Below are 8,860 nucleotides of genomic sequence, written 5' to 3'. Positions count from 1 at the left end.
GGCTAGAGGAACAGAAGATATTTCTTGATGGAAATCTCAGCAGGAAAAAAAAAAAAAAAGGTAGTCTGATTGGCTACTACAAGATCAAGCAAGTTGTTCTCCAGGGAGCCATCAAGGCAAGCAATCAACTATCTTCAGGACAAACCCCTCCACCAAGACTGAAGCTCAAAGGGAAGACATGAGCTGGCACATAAGCTTGCTGGCAACCGCATTGGTGTATTTGTAAGTGGAAGTTGGGTAAGGTAGCAATGAAGATACTGGCTGAGTTTAGCCACGTTCTATACATGCTCATTGACCTGGAGATGAAAGAGAGAAGAGGAAGGGGTGCTTGGTCTGAAGTGTGGTGAGACCTAGGGACTCCTGAGCCCAACGACAAGGACCTAGTCATGGAGGACTAGAGCTGAGAGTTAAGTGTCCAGTTGATATAAGCAGAGAGGAGACTCACAAGGATGCCCAAGCTTGCAGATAGTACACATTTGACCTAGCTTCAATGACTTGATGATCAGAACTTGACTAGAGGAAAATAAAGACATTTCATAAAGGAAACAAATGTAAATTTCTACAATTTGATGAACTTGACCTATACTTATGAATGTTGTTGTTGTTATGTGCCGTGGAGTTGGTTCCAACTCATAATGACCCTGTACAGGGTTTCTGAGGCTGTTGTAAATCTTTACAGGAACAGAAAGCCTCATCTTTCTCCTGCGGAGCTGCTGGTAATTTCGAACTGCTGACCATGAGATTAGCAGCCCAATTCGTAACCACTACGTTACCAGAGCTCCTTATACTTATGGATGTAGTAGCTTAAAATACCAATTAAGAGGGAAGAAGTCTTCACGTCAAGGATGAAATCTATCCCATGTGTACACAGGGATTACAGGGACAGGCAACTTAGACATGGCTAAAATGGGGTGTTGTTCTTTTTGTTAAGTGCTGTCTAGTTGATTCCAACTCATAGTGACCCTGTATAAGGTTTCCAAGGAAAGGTTCATGAGCTTGAACCACTGACCTTGAGCTTCAACCCAACCTTGTAGTCCAGAACATTAATCCACAGTGCCATACCTGGCCAGGGTGGTGATGGTGGGGTGCTATAAAGGCATGAAATGCTGGCTTATGAGTTTTCAAGAGGGAGCTTAGTTTCAGAGTGCACTAATAGTTTTCCTCTTGTCTCATGGATCTGGTGAAAAGACATGGGGATAGGATTCATTTGACTCAACAGTGAGTAATTGTTATCATACCTAATTGAGATCCTCACAACTGTAAAGGTAGGAGTTGTATAAGAAAAAGAGGAGAGTAGTTAACTGTATATTCCAGGAACAGAGAACCCTAGGATCATCAAAAGAGAAGAGCATGAGTGGAGAGTGGGACCCTAGCAAAAGAAGCAGAAACACCAGACATGGAGGCAGATGTTATGGCATGGAAAGATTGAGCAGCTGAGGTCTTTAGACTCATGGAAAGAGAAATACTGTGTGCTGGTCATCAAGAGGCTGGCTTCCAGAATATACCCTTTGGTTGTTTAAACAGTTATATATTCCTGCAGGGTACATCCAGAAAAAAAAAGGAGGATTTTCTTGATGAAAGAAAAAAATCTACGATTGTTTTGGGGGGAGGAGGAAATTATACATGCTTTAGAGGATAGACACGCATTGACATGGGTTATAGGGCAGGCATTATACAACTGGAGGGAGGTTTGCAGAGGAAACATGAGGGTGGCAGGAGACAAAGGGAGGATTGCAGTGGTTAAAGTGAATAGAGGTAAATGCTGTTTACTGTTGGCACATGCAGGGGATAGCAATCATGTGATGAAGCAAAGTATACTATTTGATGAATATAAAACTGATAATCTGCTCTGTAAACCTTCATTCAAATCATAATAATTTGTTTTAAAATGTATTTGCAACAAGTAAATCATTGACCTTACAAAATTAAAAAAAAAAAAAAAATGTAGAGGACATGGACTCCACCAAAGAAGACATTTAGATGGCCAACAAATATATGAAGAAATACTCACAATCATTAGTCAGTGCTGTTGTTGTTAAGTACTGTTGAGTCAGTTCTCACTCATGTTATTGTTGTTGTTAAGTGCCGTCAGTTCTGACTCATAGCAACCCTGTATAGCAATTCCTTTACTTTATATTTTTTCTCCAAGAAATAAGAGCCATGACACAGTAGATATATATACACCCATGTTCATCACAGCACTATTCACAGTTGGAGACAGCCTAAATGCTTATCAGTGGAAGAATGGGTAAAGAAACTTTATTACATATACACAACGGAATACTATTCAACACTGAAGAGTAGCGATGAATCTATGAAACACCTCATAACATGGATTAACCTGGAGGACATTATGCTGAGTGAAATGATCAGTCACAAAAGGACAAATATTGTATGAGATCACTATGATAAAAACTCAAGAAAGGTTTTCATGCTAAAAGAAACATTCTTTGATGGTTACCAGGTGTGGGAGGGAAGGAAGAATAATTTACTGGCTAGAAGGTGGTAGTGGAGGTGTGCCATGGAGTTGGTTCTAACTCACAGCGACCCTGTATAGGGTTTCCAAGCCTGTAAATCTTTACAGGAGCAGAAGTTTCATCTTTCTCCCTCAGAACAACTGATAATTTCAAACTGCTGATTATCAGGTTAGCAGCCTGACTTGTAACCTTTACACCAACAGAGGGTTGCTGTTGTAGTTAGGTGCCATCAAGTCGGCACCAACTCATAGCTCCCCTATGCACAACAGAATGAAACACTGCCCAATTCTGGGCTAACCTTACAATCGTTGCCATGCTTGAGCCCGTTGGTGCTGTGTGTTAACTTGGATAATGGGGAAGGCAATATACAAGAAAGAGGTTGGCAGAATATGATGAAGACTGGTGAAGACACAGAGAAGTGCAATGATTAAAAAGGATAGAAGTAAATACTGTTACATATACAATCCTGGCACAACAATGTTCTGTGGGTAGATACATGGATAGATACACAGGCTGAACAGGTATGTGAGGGAGAGAGGGAGTATTCTCACAGATATATAAGGGTTTGATAGAGGATGTTTGTACTTTAGATGCAAACACATCTATGAATTGGTGGAACATATATGAGGCAAATGATGAAAAATTCTTGGACATTATCAAATAGCTTGGGGCAATCAATTGTTAGGCCTGTGGCCACAGAACCATAGTCTCAGGGGACACCTTGGTCAGTTGGTATAACTGTTCATTTAAAAGCTCATGAGCAGCCATCTAAGGTGCAACGATTGGTCTCTCCATGTGAGGAAGAAAGAAGAATGATAGGAATTGAAGAAGATGCTTGGAATCAACTCGTTCAACAGACTAATGGAGCACATGAACATCAGTCTCCATGTCTCTGAGACCAGCAGAACTAGATGGCGCCTGGCTACCATTGCAAATTGCTCTGAAAGGGATCATGTTGGAAGATCCCATTTAGAGTGAGAGACAATAGGGAACAGAACTCAAATTATAAAAGAAGACTGAGCTTACTGGTCAGAATGAGACAATAGGAATCTGAGACTATGACCCTTGACATCCTTCAGGTCTGGAATGGACCATTCCCTCATGGTCCAACTTTCAACCAAACAGTGGATAGGTGTATGGGGGGTGGTTGGGGCAACAACACTATTGGGGTATGCTCACCATGGAATGGTCAATCATTCAACATCAAACAGACAACATTAATCTGGTGAAAATGTTCAGAATGGTTGGGAAGAAGGGTGGAATGGAAATAAAAATTACAGGGAGGAAGTGGGAAAATTGTTGTTGCAGGGAGGAGATTGCAATCATTGAGATGAAACAAAGTATGTGGCTTACTGAATGTACAACTAATGACCTGTTCTGTAAACCTTCATTCAAAACTAAAGAGTTTCAACACATTATCTTGACCTCAATGCTCTCCAATATTAATTTCAGAATAAGTTGGTAAAGTTCTTCACAAGCCCTATTGAGTTTTGACTGGAATTCAGTTGAATTATTAAGTGGTTGATTGTCATTTTCATGATATAGGTTTTTGGGTTTTTTTTTAACCATTAACATATAATTTTTATGTACCCGAGTTTTCTTTTATGTCTTGTAATGAGTTTTATATGTTTTCCTCACAGAGGTCTTGTTGCATTTATTCTGAGGTACTTTTCCTTGTCTATTGTGAATAGAGTATTTTGTTAACATTTTTTTTCCAAGTTGATTAAATTGGACTATGTTGTTGTTATGTACCGTGGAGTTGGTTCCGACTCATAGAGACCCTGCACAGGGTTTCTGAGGTTGTGAATCTTTACAGGAGCAGAAAGCCTCATCTTTCTCTGGAGGAACAGCTGGCAGTTTCGAACTGCTGACCCTGAGATTAGCAGCCTGATTCATAACCACTACGCTACCAGAGCTCCTTATATTGGACTATAGTGTAGGAATAATACTTTTTGTAGAGACTTGTTGATGTTGAGTGCGGTGGAGTGGATTCCGACTCATAGCGACCTTGGATAGGGTTTCCGAAGAGCAGCTGGTGAGTTTGAACCACTGACTTTACGGTTAACAAATGCTTGCTTATCTTACAGCACCTTACCCCAGGACCCCTATTGTACAGAAGGCCCTTAATAATTATACCACTTATGTTGTTAGTTGTTAAGTGTGGTGGAATCAGTTCCGACTCATAGTGACCCTGTGTAGGGTTTCTGAGGAGTAGCTGGTGAACCATGGACCTTTAGGTTAGCATTCTAGAGCTATCCTACACACCACGCTAGCATGCCTAAGGATAGGATGAACTCCAGATGGGGTGCTGTAGGATCACCACTTGACTGTGAGCCACAAGGTAGGTGGTTTAAACCTACCAGCCACTCTTCAGAAACTGTACAGGTTCACTCTGAGTCGAAACCTACTTGGACTTGACGGCATTTAGCAACTGGACTAATAACCATAAAGTTAACGATTCAAACACAACATGCACTCATACAGGGTCCCTATGAGTTAGAACCAGCTTGCTGGTACTAAACAAGTTATTATTGTCAATGTTACATTTTTGTTGTTGTTGAAATGTTATCACTTTTCCCAAACTGTTTGACATTAATTGTGCTGCAAAGATTTGTTTCTCCATATATCTCAAATAAAACACTCACGACCTCCAGAAAACTCCACAAAAAAGGGATTCCTGAAGAACATTTTAGACTTCTAGTGCCTAGTAGGGAGCTCCAAGGGGACCTGCGTGTGGCTGCCCTCTAGAGGAGCCTGCTGAGAAGACTCAACATAGAGCTTAGAGGAGCAAGAGATTTATTCAAGAAACTGCTGCCACATGGTGAAACATGGAAGCTACAATAGAATAACAATAATAAAAGCTTGTATTTACTGAATACTTGGCATGTATCAGGGACTATGCATAACTCATTGAATCTCTACAACTTTTTGAGCAAAGTACTACTGCACACTAATTTTACAGTTCAGAAAAAAACGAGAGGATCACCATAGCCCATGAGTCATGCTTGCCCAATGTGATGCAGTTATGAGGTAGAGTCTGAGCTCAAACCAAGGGATGGCTGACTCCATGATGCCCTCTCTTAACTAACAGCGCCTCTAGTGGCACTTATAGGCATTGCGTATGTTTCCAAAATCTGCTAGAAAAGATACTACCAATCAACAATGGAAAACAAGAGGTTGTTTGTTCTCACCTGGTTCTTTTCTTAGGAAATAATTCCTCTAAAAGTCAATGGCATTTCATATGCTACAGAAATAAAGAGAAATCATATTCTGTGATCCTAGCAGAAAAGAAAAACAGTGAAACCCTCCAGGGGCAGTAGTGGGCCAGTGGCAATTCAGTGGTAGAATTCCCACCTTCCACATGGGAGACCTGGGTTCGATTCCCAGACAATGCAACTCATTGTCAGTGGAGGCTTGCCTGCTACTACAATGCTGAACAGGTTTCAATGGTGTTTTTAGACCAAGACAGACTAGGAAGGGCTGGTGATTTACTTCTGCAAATCAGCTAATAAAACCTCTATGGATCACAGTGGTCTGATTCTCAACCTATCACAGGGTTGGCTCAGAATCAACCTATTGCCCTTTGTCCTGTTGTGCATCATGAGCAGGGGGTCATACTTGATGGGCAGTTAACAATGAGAACTACTTCCCTGGCATCAGTTAAAGAGCATGTTTATAAGACACCATCTTCTCCTATGGTCAACATGGTCACTCCTATAATTATTTTGAAAGGAAAATAGTCATTTATGTAGTGGTTATAGGAACTCAGAATGTGCATGGAATCAAGATTCCCCTTGGCTATTATAATGATTTCAGCATTTCTGAAGGGAGCTTCAAAACAGTTAAGTAACTTGCCCAGGATGACTCAGCTATTATGAAGTAGAGACTTCTTGAAGGAGACTAATGACTGAAATTGCTATCAACATTTTCACAGAAAGACTGCACACTGGAAATTGGATCTTCCTCTCTAGTTGGTAATGATCTCTTTTCTCAGGGTGCCGATACCTGAAGTGTAAAAGAAGATTGGTATATCTTTTTTCTATGTTCTACACCCATTAATACTTGTACTGAAATTCACGCAACATCTCTGTGACCTGAGAAGATTATATGGAACCATAAGAATATGATCAGAGGATATGATTAATCTGGGGATACCTTAACCATTTTAAAAATGACATCTTCATTTGGACAAATTTGAAATGTTTTCAAGTAGGTGCACACATGTCAGGTTACTCCACTTAGATGGTTGCAAAGGTCAGAGAAAAAGAATTCTTTTTCTTACTTGTTTGTTTCTTGGCCTTTATGGAGTTCTCAGGAGAGGAAGCTAAACAATCAGTGACAAATGACTCTAGAAGAATTGCTTTTAGTAGTACCACAGTTTCTGCCTTCTCATTAGGGACCCACTGCTATTGGGACTTGATGAATACACATCATTCTTGCTCACTTACGAATGCAATTCCATGGCTAGGAAAGCTTTGGGGTATAAATGAGCAAAAGGTAGCTGCAGCCAGAACAGAATTCAGAATTCAATTTTGAGCTTTTTGAAAGCATCTCTCTAATTCTGGATAGAGACTATGGAAGTGAGCCATGAACCATCCCAATATTTCAGCATGGCGGACCCTTGCAACAACCAAGCTGAGCGATGAGAGTTTGGTAAGTATTGTTGACGAATCTTCTCTAACAATCCACTCGGGGGATCCTGGGTAATCTACCCCATCGTATCAGCCTGACGATTTGCTTGAAGGCAATAAGACTTACTGGTAATGGCTTTGATAATGTCCCTATCCAGAAAATTTTCAAACTCAGCAGGGAAAATGTAGGCCCATTTTCAGAAACAATAGTATCTGACAATCCAGATATTGCAAATAACTGGTGGAAAACAATGATTTTCACAGTAGAGGTCTGGGGGTTTTAGAATGAGGAGCATTTCAAAGCTTTTTTGAGAAGTTTGCCACAATTGGTAAGCCTTCCTTGGTTCATCTAAATCAATGTGATTTCCTAAGCAACACTTTTGGACTTCCATGAGAATAGCCTGCCTTAGATGATACAGTTCTTAAGCAGCATTCCACTGCCACACTATAATTTATGACCAAGTCTACACCTTCTTTCTCAACGTGGTTTTTAATTTACTTAAATGTGCTAGTAAAGTCCATGTAAAGTTGGTCTTGAAGAAATAAAATTGCCCTAGCTATTTTATAAAATGAAATATATTTTCTATTCAGAGTATAATTTATTGAACAGCCACCAGGTACTAAATGCTGGGCTAAGCACTTTACTTATATATCTAGCAGAGTAGGTACCAGTGTTCCTAATTTTCCACATAAGGAAACTGAGATTTAGAAAGGCTAAATCTAATTATCTCCTAGAGGTTTGAGAGCTGAAAAACCTATAAGATACTCCAAGTGCATGAGAAAAATTTTAAGTTAGAGAAAAAGAAAAGGAAAAATCACTCCAAGTTCTAATACCCATCACCAAAATTTTGATCCATTTTCTTCCATTCTTTTAGCTAATTTGTCCATGTGAGTTTTCCTTTGTCATAGTTGCAATTGCTTTTGTTTTGACATTTGTGTTGCATGGACTGCACGAACCTTATATGGGGCAGAGGAAATAACAGTAGCATTGATGAATGGCCTAAGAATGTTGCCCTGAAGCCCTATAAAACTTCATTCCTTAAGAAAAACAACAACAAAATAATCCACTTAGGTAGTTAAAGGAAAACTGAAGATTGTTGAGAGGATGTGCTGATTAACACCTAATTCTTGGTTATCTCTTTTTATCTCACTGAATTATTTTGGGTCAACTTACCCAATTCTATCTAATAATATAAACTCTAGGGCAATGATTCTCAGAACCTAGAATATAAAAATTCCTTTATAACACCTCTTCCCCCCTCCCCCAGGAAGAAATGCAAATAGATAAAATAAGGTTTAATCTATGCTTGTTTTAGAATCTCCTCATACAGAGGCTGTAGTCCCAGAGTCTGTTTGTATGGATTTTTATTCTATAGATCCCAAACTGTTTGTTGTCCACACTGTTTCAACTCATGATGACCTCATGTGTGTCAGAGTAGAACTGTACTCCGTAGGGTTTTCAGTGACTGATTTTATGTAACCTAAGTGCCATCTCAAGAGGTAGCATTTGATCAAGGCTCAATGATACTGAAGGAGGAAGTCCAGGGTGCATTGAAGGAATTGGCAAAGAGCAAGGCACCAGGAATTGATGGAATAAAAATTGAAATCTTTCAAGAAAGTGAGGCAGCACTGGAGGAACTCACTCACCTACGCCAAGAAATTTGGGAGACAACTATCTGGCTGACTGACTGGAAGAGATACATATTTATGCCCATTCCAAAGAGAGGTGGCCCAATGGAATGTGGAAGTCAT

Source organism: Chrysochloris asiatica, unplaced genomic scaffold (assembly GCF_000296735.1).
Source record: "Chrysochloris asiatica unplaced genomic scaffold, ChrAsi1.0 scaffold00050, whole genome shotgun sequence".
In the NCBI taxonomy this organism is placed as follows: Eukaryota; Metazoa; Chordata; class Mammalia; order Afrosoricida; family Chrysochloridae; genus Chrysochloris; species Chrysochloris asiatica.
This window is presented reverse-complemented; position numbering follows the sequence as displayed.